The 13,875-nt window shown below is 39.9% G+C and overlaps 1 pseudogene; it reads right to left on the bottom strand.

Annotated features, from left to right (window-relative positions):
- Nucleotides 1-13,293, bottom strand: part of LOC149547081 (subtilisin-like protease SBT1.8) — a 44,818-nt pseudogene extending 31,525 nt beyond the window's left edge.
- Nucleotides 13,294-13,875: the final 582 nt, after the last annotated feature.

The raw sequence follows: 13,875 nt of genomic DNA, 5'->3' as shown, positions 1-13,875 counted from the left end.
TGAGTTTGAGCTCTATAAAATGGTGTTTATATGTTATTAAAAAAATATCATAACAAATAGTAAGAGTTATTGAAATGTCAATTTTTTGAAATAATTGTATTTCTTTAGTAATTAGATACTAACTAGTATAAAAATTGGATTTAATAGACATTTCCAATTGGAAAAGTGTGAGACCATATGTATCTTAGCTAGAAATTTTTTATCAAGATCATATGCTTGAATAATATTTTTTTTAGATAGAAAACCTCAAATTCAGTCATTTTGATAAGTCAACCTGAAAGGTGACACAACTTTGTACTTTTATTCCATAGTGCATGCCAAGTGAGCTCGGTCACTATTGCAAGGTGGAGGTCAACACAGAGGATGTTGAGTGAGCTCGGTTAACAAGAGAACCAAGTGAACTCAATAAGGACTGTAGAGATAAACTTGGTGGACTTGGTGAAGACAACATGCCTTACACAAACCAACTGATCTTTTAACAAAATTCTTGTTTGAACATTTCCACCATTTAAACATAGAGAGCATAGTTCAATGAAGCTTCCAAGTATGAACTTCTCAAATACAAAATACCATACAATAAGAAATAGAGAGGAGACAACAATGATTTGTATGCCTACTTTCTTGCATACTTTCTATTCAATTAGGTTAAACTATTACAAAATTTGGGAGCATTTGGTTTCAACCAAAAAACACTAGAAACTTCAAACTGATAAAACTAAACTCAAACTTAAACCTACAACACTAAAGGCTACATACAATGAGCTTGGAGAAATCACTACTTTATAAGACAAAATAATACAAACTCAAAAAGAACAAGGTAGTCAAGATTTGTGCTGTTACAAACATTGTCTTCTTCCTAAACCTTCCTTCTATTCTCTAACTTTTGACTTGATCTGTTGATCATCTTCCTTATTTTCTCTATGCTCTACTCTGCATTTTTCTGCTAATCTATGGTCTCTCCAACTCATCAAATGAATCAAACTCATTTCTTTTGTCTTCCAACAAAAATTGTTCCCTCTCATTTTCGGATTTGAACTAACCTACTGAGTTGAATGTTGTCAAGCAGGTAGGTGGGTGTTTGTCTCTAGGCGTAACCAACCAACCACATTAACTTTTTGATGCTCCCTCTTTGTCTCACGCCAAATAAAAAGGATCACTCCTGATCCAAATCAACTACACCAAGACTTCTTCTGAGTTGCACAAAAGTTCCAATGCCCAAAGTCTTTGTAAAAATGTCTGCTAGCTACTACTCAGACTTACAAAATTCCATTTTGATATATCCATTCTTTGCCAACTCTTTGATGAATTGATATCTAATCTCAGTGTACTTGCTTCTCTCATGGAAGATTGAATTCTTAGACAATGCAATTGAGGAGATGTTATCACAGAAGATTATGGTTCCATCCTCTTGCCTTCCATTCAAATCTGTCAAGATCCTTCTTAACCAAATAGCTTGACATGATGTCGCATTCATTGCTATGTATTCAGCCTCTGCTATAGATTCAAAAACAACAGGTTTCTTTTTGGATGCCCATGAAATTGTACCCAATCCCATATGAAACATGTAGATATGGAAGTGCTCTTCCTATCATCTAAACTTCCAACCCAATAACTATTAGTGTAACCAACCAATTTAAAATCATTATCTATAGTATACAAAATCCCAAATCCTTTGGTACCATTCACATACCTTAGGATCCTCTTTCCTGCTTGGCAACTGGAATCCTTTTGGTGTTTCCATAAATTTGGAAATCAGACTTAGTGCATGCATCATTTTAGGTTGCGTTTCTGTCAAATACATCAAGCTTCCAACCATACTCTTGTTTAATGTTGGATTCACCCCTTTGTTGCAATCTTCCTTGCTCAACTTCAAACCTATTTCTATTGGTGTTGGGGCTACCTTATTTTTTTGCATTTTGAATCTCTCCAAGATCTGCCTTGCATATTTTTCTTGAGAGTTGAAGATTTCATCAAGCGTTTTTTTTACTTCTATGCCTAGAAAGTACTTCAAGAGACCTAGATATTTCATTTCAAATTCATTCTTCATGGCCTATTTGGACTCACCAATTAAGAAATTATAATTTTCAGTGAAGATTAAGTCATCAACATACAAGACAACAATCAACACTTTACCATTTGTTGCGTTGATGTAGAGAGTGGGCTCACAATCACTTTTTCTAAATCCATTGCTCATCAAATATGAGTGAATCCTATTGTACCATGTCTGTGGAGCTTGCTTGAGTCCATATAAGGCTCTCTTTAATCTATACAATTTTGGGTTCTTCACTTGAAACTTCATAACCAAGTGGCTGCTCCACATAAACTTCTTCCTTCAACACACCATTCAAGAAGGAAAACTTCAGATCCATTTGATATACCTTCCATTTGTGCTGGGTTGCAATTGCTATGACAATACACATAGTTTTCATTCTTGCAACCGAGGCATATGTCTCATCATAATCTTTGCCATACTACTGCTTGTACCCCTTGACCACTAAATGTGCCTTATGCCCATCTATTTTTCCTTTATCATTGCACTTGATCTTATAAACCCATTTCACTCCAATTACTTGCTTCTTGGGAGGCAAAGTAGTTAACTCTCATGTGTCATTTCTTTCAACGACATCTATTTTCTCATCCATGACATTACACCATTTCTCTTCCTTCATAGCTTCTTCAAAGTAAATTAGATCACTATGAGAAAATAATACAAAATTAACACTCTCATCATAATCTTCCTAATACCTTTCTTCTTGGTATATCTCCCTTAGACTTTTAGTCTTTCTTGGAAATAGGGAGGCGAGAGTGGGATCTGAATTCTGAGTATTGTTGTTGCTGTTGTTTTGCATACTAGCTCAAAAATGTGTAGAAGGACTTGCAACTATCACTCGACATGTAAGGGGTTGCTTGCCTTCTTGCCTTTGTTTGCAATCCATATTTTTTGCTCCATCTTCTTGCTCATCACCAATGTCTTCCTCTTCCTCATCAATACTCAAAATTTTTCTTGTTTAATGCTTGAAGATTCATCAACTAAACCATCCCATGACCGATTTTCAAGAAACTCTTCATCTCTTTCAAAATGATGATCTTCTCGGTGATTGAATCATATAATCTATAAACCTTTTGATTCTGAGCTATAGCCTATGAAGATACACTTCACAACTTTTTCATATAGCTTCTACCTTTGTTCCTTATGCACATGTGCATATACTACACATCCAAACACTCTCAAGTATTCAACTGTCCATCTGTTCCTTGACCAAGCCTCAAGAGGAATCTTGTTATGAACTAACTTTGTAGGACACTTATTGATCAAGTACATTAATGTTGCTACAACCTCTCCCCAATATTTAGTTGGGAGCCCTTTTGCTTTCATCTTGCTTCTAGCAATTTCAAAAATGGTCATGTTCTTCCTCTCAACCACTCCATTTTTCTGTGGAGTGTAATTGGTTGTAAGCTCTTTCTTTATGCCATTTTGCCTAGAAAAATTTATAAAAAAATTGGAGGTATACTCCTCTCCTCTATTTGATCTAAGGACCTTTACATAGTTTCAACATTCCTTTTAGCCAGGGCTTTAAATTCAACAAATTTGTCAAACGCATAAGATTTGTTCTTCAAAAAATACACCCATGTCCTACAACTGAAATCATCTATGAATGTCATGAAATAAGTACTCCCCCTAATAGACATAGTTTGCATAGGGCCTACTAAATCATAATGCACCAATTCTAATGGTGCTTTAGCCCTTCTAGAATTTCCAAAATTAAAGGAAAGCCTATGTTGCTTACCCAAAATGCAAGCCTCACACTTGTCATATGAATCTACTATGCTTGGCAAACCATCTACCATTCTTTTCTTGGACAAAAAATTTAAACCAGCGAGGGCAAGATGTCCATAATTGAGATGCCAAATTTTGGAGGGGTTTTCAATCACTAGGTATGTGCAGGATCATGGTGTACCAAACTATGGCCTTAAGTGATAGTGAAAAATCACCAAATTAGGGTTATATAAACTTGACACATAATTTTAAAGTGGTTATGGACTTTATATTAAAAAAATTTAAAAAAATAAATTGTAAGAAATTGAATGTAGTTTCTAAATTACTAGGCCTTATCAGGAGGAAAAAAATAATTGATTGGTCAAAAGTTTGGATTTTAATGCAGTACTACGAAAATTTCAGGGCAAAAATAAAAAGTAGGTGTATGTCTGACCACCTTAATCAAAATCAAATAATATTTTTTAAAAATATAATTATAGATATAAAAGGTAGACTCATGCTTGAATGTGATGCATATTTTTCAGTATTTTTATTCCAAATAAATAATTAAATATGAATTTTCTACCAAAACTTTTTTTGAAAAAAAAAACTCCCATGTCTGACCACCTTAAAAAATAGAAAATTTTACCAAATTTATTTTATTTTTTCTTATACTAGGTGAAGCATAGAATGTGACGCAACTTTTAGATTTAAAAAATGTTATATCGTTTGAAAGTTATAGCTATTTTTCAATCAGTATGTCAATCAACACATTACAATAATCTCCATTGATAATTAATTAATAAATACTTATCGAACTCAGAATTTGACAGCAATTATATCGATGGAATCTCGAGACCGATATTAAAAAACTCTTTTTGTTTCATTCAATTTCGATCAAAATAACATTGTCAGATGACTACCCGAAGTCTGAGTGTCACTAAAACCCTCAAACATATTTTTCGAGTTGATCGGGCAAGCTTGGTAAATACCAGGCCTAATCAGATATCTGATCCCAAATTAGATATCTGATTTGAAATTGGATATCGGATCCCAAATCGGATATCCGATTTGAAATTGGATATCTGATATGGCTTGGTGAGCCTCCATCTGCTTTTGGAGGGAAATTTCAAATCCCAAGACATTTTAAAGGGAAAATTGAGTTTGTGATTTATAGTTTATAACTTATCAATTATTTGAGTTATATTACTATGTAAAAATATATTATAATATATTATATATATAATAACATAACGTAAAGATATAACATATAATCTATTAATATATAATAATATATCATATTATTCTTATTATAATCTATAAATATAATATATATTATTACTATTTTATCTATATTTTTATTAAATATAATAAAATTATATATATATTCATGTTATTAATATATATTATAATTATAATCTATAATATATTATTATTATTATGAGCTATGTTATTAATATATAATAATATATTATCTTATTAGTATTATAAGTTATATATATATATATATATATATATATATATATATATATATATATATATATATATATATATATATATATATATATATGTCCATGGGGGTCTTAGGAACCCTAGCAAAATATTAGAATCATTCTTATGGGTTGAAGGGGGTTATAAGGTGCCCTATGACCCCCTTTCACCCATTACATGACAACATATGTTCTTAGGACCCCTAGGGGCATATTAGAATCGTTTAGAATCATTCTTATCGATCGAAGGGGGTCATATGGTGACCTATGACTCCCTTCCACCCATTGAATGATGACATATGTCGCTAGGGGTGCTTGACCTATGACTGTCTTTGACCCATTACATGATGACATGTCCTTAGGGGTCCTAGGACCCCAAGGGACATATTAGAATCATTCTTATGGGTCAAAGAGGGTCATAAGTCATTAAATGACGACATTTATCCCTAGGGGCCCTAGGACCCCTAGGGACATATTAGAATCATTCTTATGGGTTGAAGGGGGTCATAGGTTAACCTATCACCCCCTTTAACTCATTATATGATGACATTTGTCCCTAGGGGTCCTAGGACCCCTAGGGAAATATTAGAATGCTTCATATGGGTCAAAGGGGGTAATAGGTTGACCTATGACCCCCTTTGACCCATTAAATGATGACATATGTCTCTAGGGGTCCTAGGACCCCTAGGGACATATTAGAATCATTCTAATGGGTCAAATGAGGTCATAGGTTGACCTATGGCCCCCTTCGACCTATTACATGACGACATATGTCCCTAGGAGTCCTAAGATGCCTAGGGACATATTAGAACTGTTCATATATGTCAAAGGGGGTCATAGGTTGACCTATGATTCCCTTCAACCCATTACATGATGACATATGTCCCAAGGACCCTTAGAGACATATTAGAATCATTCTTATGGGTCAAAGGGGGTCATAGGTCTTCAACTCATTATATGACGACATATGTCCCTAGGGGTCCTAGGACCCCTAGGGACATATTAGAATGCTTTGTATGGGTCCAAGGGGGTCATAAGTTGACCAATGACACCCTTCGACCAATTAAATGAAGATATATGTCCCTAGGGGTCTTAGGACCCCTTGGCACATATTAGAATGCTTAATATGGGTCAAAGCCTATAACCCCCTTGAACCCATTACATGACGACATATGTCCCTAGGGGTCCTAAGATCTCTAGGTACATATTAGAATCATTCATATAGGTCAAAAGGGGTCAAAGGTTGACCAATGACACTCTTCTACTCATTAAATGATGACATATGTCCCTAAGGCTCCGAGGACCCATAGCGACATAATATAATCATTCATATGGGTCAAAGGAGGTCAAAGGTTGATCTATGACCCCCTCCGACCCATTACATGATGACATATGTCCCTAGGGGTCATAGGACACTAGGGATATATTAAAATCGTTCAAATGGGTCAAAGGGGATCATAGGTTGACCTATGACACCCTTTGACCCATTACATGATGACATATCTCCCTAGGGGTTCTAGGACCCCTAGGGACATATTAGAATGCTTCATATGGGTCAAAGGGGGTCATAGAGTGACCTATGACCCCCTTCAACCCATTAAATGATGACATATGTCCTTAGGAGTCTTAGGACCCCTAGGGACATATAGGAATGCTTCATATAGGTCAAAGGGGGTCATAGGTTGACCTATGACCCCCTTCGACCCATTAAATGATGACATATGTTCCTAGAGGTCCTAGAACCCCGAGGGACATATTAGAATACTTCATATGGGCCAAAGGGGGTAATAGTTGACCTATGGCCCCATTCAAATCATTACATGATGACATGTGTCCCTAGGGGTCCTAGGACCCCTAGGGACATATTATAATCGTTCATATGTGTCAAAGGGGGTCATAGGTTGACCTATGACCACTTTCGACCTATTACATGACGACATATGTCCCTAGGGGTCCTAAGACCCCTAGGGACATAGTAGAATCGTTCTTATGGGTCAAAGGGGGTCATAGGGTGATATATGACCCCCTTTGACCCATTACATGATGACATATTAGAATGCTTCATATGTATCAAAGGGGGTCATAGGTCCTTTGACCCATTACATGATGACATATGTCCCTAGGGGTCCTAGGACCCCTAGGGACATATTACAATCAGTTATATGTATCAAAGGGTGTCATAGGTTCACCTATCACCCCTTTTGACCCATTACATGATGACATATATCCCTAGAAGTCCTAGGACCCCTAGGGACATGTTAGAATCATTCTTATTTGTCCAAGGATGTCACAAGGTGACCTATGACCCCCTTCGACCCATTACATGACGACATATGCCCCTAGGGGTCTTAGGACCCCTAGGGACATTAGAATGCTTCATATGGGTCAAAGGAGGTCATAGGTTGACCTATGGACCACTTCGACCCATTACATGATGACATATGTCCCTAGGGGTCCTAGGACCCCTAGGGACATTTTAGAATGCTTCATATGGGTCAAATGGGGGTCATAGGTTGACCTATGACCTGATTCGACCCATTACATGACAACATATGTCCCTAGGAGTTCTATAACCCCTAGGAACATATTAGAATGATTTATATGGGTCAAAGGGGGCATAGGTTGACCTATGACACCGTTTGACCCATTGCATGAAGACATATGTCCCTAGGGGTCTTAGGACCGCTAGGGACATATTAGAATGCTTCATATGGGTCAAAGGGGGTCATAGGTTGACCTATGACCTCCTTCCACCTATTAAATGATGAAATCTGTCCCTAGGGGTCCTATGACCCCTAGGGACATATTAGAATCATTCTTAAGGGTCGAAGGGGGTCATAGGTTGACCTGACATTCTTTTGAGTCTAGATATATAGGGCCAGGAACCTAACCTCCCTTTTTTGATACATTGAACCGACTGAACCTACAATGGTTGGTATCTACCTCGACATGCAAGAACACTCTAATCTCCACCCGATAGTGAGTGGGCTCATTTCTATACGTAACATGTGTGGCCCCACCCTATTCTATGGCCCCCACCAACTCAATTCTAGTTGGGGATCAAAGATTCTAAGGACAGTTAGGACGAGCCCCTACAAGAATCTACCTTTGCATGCACCGGTTCAGGGGGGGCGAGGTAGCTCTAGAATCAGCACCCATAGAATTGATAGGGCTTTGTTGCTATGACCCGGACCTTTGACCTATTAAATGATAACATATGTCCCTAGGGGTCCTATGAGCCCTAGGCACATATTAAAATCGTTCTTATGGGTCGAAGGGGGTCATAGGTTGACCTATGACCCCCTTCGACACATTAAATGATGACATATGTCCCTACGGGTCTTAGGACCCCTACGAACATATTAGAATTGTTCTTATGGGTCGAAGGGGGTCATAAGGGGACCTATGACCCCCATCGACAAATGACATGAAGACATATGTCCATAGGGGTCCTAGGAACCCTAGGGAGATATTAAAATCGTTCATATATGTCAAAGGGGGTCATAGGTTGACCTATGACCCCCTTCGACCCATTACATGATGACATATATCCCTAGGGGTCCTACGACCCCTAGTGACATATTAAAATTGTTCTTAAGGGTTAAAGGGTGTCATAGGGTGACCTATGACCTCCTTCGACCCATTACATGATGACATATGTCCTTAGGGGTCCTAGGACCCGTAGGGACATATTAGAATTGTTCTTATGGGTCAAAGGGGGTCATAGGTCACCTCGACCCATTACATGACGACATATAGAATGCTTCATATGGGTCAAAGGGGGTCACAGGTTGATGTATGACACCCTTTGACCCATTACATGATGACATATGTCCCTAGGAGTCCTAAGACCGCTAGGACCCCTAGCGACATATTAAAATGCTTCATACGGGTCAAAGGGGGTCATAACATGACTTATAACCCACTTTGATCGATTAAATGATGACATATGTCTCTAGGGATCCTAGAACCCCTAGGGACATATTAGAATCATTTTTATGGGTCGAAGGGGGTCATGGGGTGACCAATGACCCTGTTTGACCCATTATATGAGGACATATGTCCCTAGGGGTCCTAGGACCCCTAGTAACATATTAGAATCGTTCATATGTGTCAAAGGGAGTCATAGGTTGACCTATGACCCCTTTTGACCCATTACATGATGACATATGTCCCTAGGGGTCCTAGGACACCTAGGGACATATTAGAAACATTCTCAAGGGTCAAAGGGGGTCATAGGTCACCCTATGACCCCCTTCAACCAATTACATGATGAAATATGTCTCTAGGGGTCCTAGGACCCCTAAAGAAATATTAGAATGCATCATATGAGTCAAAAGAAGTCATAGGTTGACCTATGACCTCCTTCGACACATTAAATGATGACATATGTCCCTATGAGTCCTAGGACCCCTAGGGACGTATTAGAATGCTTCATATGGTTCAAAGGGGGTCATAGGTCACCTATGACCCCCTTTGACCCATTACATGACGACATATGTCCCTAGGGGTCCTAAGACCCCTAAGGACATATTAGCTTTCTTCATATGGGTCAAAGGGGGTCATAAGTTGACGTATGACACCCTCGATCCATTACATGAAAACATATATCTCTAGGGGTCCTAGGACTGTTTGGGATATATTAGAATTGTTCATATGTGTCAAAGGGGGTCATAGGTTGACCTATGACCCCCTTTGACCCATTACATGATGACATATGTCCCTAGGGGTCCGACCCCCTAGGAAAATAGTAGAATCATTCTTATGGGTCAAAGGGGGTCATAGGGTGACCTATGACCCCCTTTGACCCATTACATTATGACATATGTCCCTAGGGGGCCTAGGACCCCTATAAACATATTAGAATGCTTCATATGGGTCAAAGGGAGTAATAGGTTGACCTATGACCCCATTCGACCCATTACATTACACAATATGTCCCTAGGGGTCCTAAGACCCTTAGGAAAATATTAGAATGATTCATATAGGTCAAAGATAGTCATATGTTGACCTATGATCCCCTTCGACCCATTAAATGATGACATATGTCCCTAGGGGTCGTAAGACCCTTAGGGACATATTTCAATGCTACATATGGGTCAAAGGGGGCTGTAGGTTAACCTATAATCCCCTTCGACCCATTACATGATGACATATGTCCCTAGGGCTCCTAGGACCCCTAGGGACATATTAGAATGATTTATATGGTTAGAAGGGGGTGATATGTTAACCTATGACACCCTTCAACCTATTACATAATGACATATGTCCCTAGGTGTCCTAGGACCCCTAGGGACATATTAGAATGCTTCATATGGGTCAAAAGGTGTTATAAGTTGACTTATGAACCCCTTTGACCCATTAAATGATGACATATGTCCCTAGGGGTCTTAGGACCCCTAGGGACATAATAGAATTGTTTGACCCATTACATTGCAACATATGTCTCTAGGGGTCCTAGGACCCCTAGAGAAATATTAAAATGATTCATATGGTCAAAGGCGGTCATAGGTTGATCTATGACTCCCTTTGACCTATTAAATAATGACATATATCCCTAGGGGTCCTAGGGACATATTTCAATGCTACATATGGGTCAAAGTGGGCCATAGGTTAACGTATAACCCCCTTCGACCCATTACATGATGACATATGTCCCTAGGGGTCATAGGACCCCTAGGGACATATTAGAATGCTTCATATGGTTAGAAGGGGGTCATAGGTTGATCTATGACACCTTTTGACCTATTACATGATGACATATGTCCCTAGGTGTCCTGGGACCCCTAGGGACATATTATAATACTTCATATGGGTCAAAGGGTGTAATAGGTTGACCTATGAACCCCTTCAACCCATTAAATGACGACATATGTTCATAGGGGTCCTAGCACCCGTAAGAACATAATAGAATCGTTCTTATAGGTCAAAGGGGGTAATAGGTTGACCTATGACCCCCTTCGACCCATTACATGATAACATATGTCCTGAGGGGTCCTAGGACCCTTAGAGACATATTAGAATCGTTCAAATGGGTCAAAGGGGGTCAGATATTGACCTATGACCCCCTTCAACCCATTACCTGATGACATATTTCCCTAGGGGTCGTAAGACGACTAGGGACATATTAGAATGCTTCAAATGGGTCAAAGGGGGTGATAAGGTGACCTATGACCCCTTTTGACCCCTTCAATGACGACATATGTCCCTAGGGGTCCTAGGACCCCTAGGGACATATTAGAATGCTTCATATGGGTCAAAGGTGGTCATAGGTCACTTCGACACATTAAATGACGACATATGTTCAGAGGGGTCCCAGGACCCCTAGGGATATATTAGAATGCTTCATATGGGTCAAAGGGCCCTTCAACCCATTACACAATGACATATGTTCGTAGGTGTCATAGGACCTCTAAGGACATATTAGAATCGTTCAAATGTGTCAAAGGAGGTCATAGGTTGACCTGTGACCCCCTTCGACCCATTACATGACGACATATGTCTCTAAGGGTCCTAGGATCCCTTGGGACATATTAAAATCGTTCTTATGGATCAAAGGGGGTCATAGGTCACCTTATGACCCCTTTCGACCCGTTACATGATGACATATGTCTCTAAGGGTCCTGGCACCCCTAGCGACATATAGTAACAACTATATTAGAACTTTACATTGCATCTACAGAATCAAAAAATGATCAGAAAAAAGAAGTGGTGTTGCAATAACCTTAGACAAGAAGAATAGATTAACATAATATACTAAAGAGAGAGAGTTACAAAGTGCAATGAATGCCAGTCTCAAGTGGTTTGCATCAGACTATACTCTGCCGCGGGGTCTGTGCGTTGATCGTTGTGATACGTCAGGAAGCAGGAATGTCAGGATGGAGAGACGGAAGGAAGACCGACGGCATACCCAGCCAGTCGAAATAACTGGCTGGGTAGCCGTTGCCAGAAGCCTGGCCGTTTCCGCTGAATTATCATGGGAAATGCACATCACGACTTTATCCTTGAAAATGTGTGGGTCCACATCGAGGTCACTGCAGTAATCGTAGACCAGAGGCAGATTTTGAGTCCCGGCTCCTCTGTAAAGCGACGAGCCTTTCAATTGCTGACCGTTGCCAAGTTTAACGATAGAGAGAAACTCTCGGTCCATACTGCTGGCGCCCACTGTGGTCATCTACGGTGCCGTATTTGTAAGAGAAGATGGGAATGGCCCCTCGTTTCCAGCAGAGGCGGAAACGAATACACCCTTCTCTATGGCCCCTAACGCTGCCAGCGCAGTGTGATCCGTGTAAAACGCATACTCCAACACAGTGCCGAGTGACACAGAAATTATATCGACGCCATCTTGGATGGCTTTTCCATGGCAGCAGCTATGTCGCTCTCATCGCAGGTGACTTCCACCACTCCCCAACAAGCCTTGTATACTGCCACTCTCGCCACAGGGGCCATCCCCACAGCCGTCCCATTACCAAAGCCGTTGTAGCTCGCCCCCTTTACAGCGGAACCCACAGCAATAGAAGCAGTATGTGTGCCGTGGCCATAGCTGTCTCTTGCTGATATGAAACCCTTGCCCACGTGCGACTTCCTGCCCACAGAAAAATTGAATCTTGCTCCGATGAGTTTTCTGTTGCACATGGATGAATCGAATCGGTCTCCGCTTTCACACTCGCCCTTCCATCTGGAGGGAACGGGACCGAGACCCCCGTCGTGGAAGTTCTCACTCTCGGTCCATATTCCCGTGTTGACCACGCCCACTATCACCTCTTCCCCCCGATTCAAATGCTTCGCCCACAGTCCTCTGTCATCGGCAAGGCCAAGAAAGTGAGGTGAGTGCGTGGTATGAAGTTTAATCAGAGCCGATGGAATCACAGCGAGACAGCCATTAACGCTCTCCAAAGCTGCAGCCTCTGCGCTGGTCAGTTTGGCTGCAAAGCCATGGAGGAGTGTGTCATAGGTGTACAAGAGGACACCTGGCCGGTCTGATTTGGAGGCATTGGAAGTCGCCTGATTGAGGGTTGAATGGTACCAGTGCTCGTGTTCACCCATTCTCTAAGTTTTAGAGACAATTAGGGTTTGGAGAGGAAGCTAAGGAGATAGGGAGCTCTTCAACAACTTTCATTGCCATTAGCTTGGGTAAAGGTTGTGCCCATTCCATGATCTTCATTGCACTTGTTCATTGTGTAGAATTCTTGTTCATATTGTGAATGGAAATATGTAATGTATTTGGTGTTGTATTTGTTGTTATGTGTAAATATTGTGATGAATTTCTCTTGCATTTTTTCTTGATTTTGTGGATGAAATGTTTATGGGTGTGAAGGCTTCACTCACCCTAGGAAGGGAAGAGATGCCTTGGGTGAAGGGGTTAGTTGGGCTCAACAATGTAGTTGAGAAAATATTTTCTTGGAGAGAAGATAGTATTTTTTTCATGGAGTATGGGCTCCATTGAAACCATATACCTTGTTTATTATGTGAGGTATAAGTGTATGTTGATAGCCTTGAAGAGGCATTTGTATTATGGGAGGTATAAGTATTTTTATGTGATGAGGAGGATGTATTTGATAGCCTTGAAGAAGCATTACACAATTGCAGATGTATATGTGTATATGGATATGGCATTCTCCTCTCTGG

The sequence above is a fragment of the Cupressus sempervirens genome, chromosome 7 (genome assembly GCF_028749045.1).
Source record: "Cupressus sempervirens isolate cs-2001-9-10 chromosome 7, ASM2874904v1, whole genome shotgun sequence".
NCBI lineage: Eukaryota > Viridiplantae > Streptophyta > Pinopsida > Cupressales > Cupressaceae > Cupressus > Cupressus sempervirens.
Note: the sequence above shows the minus strand (reverse complement) of the source record. Positions and strands in the feature narration are given on the sequence as shown.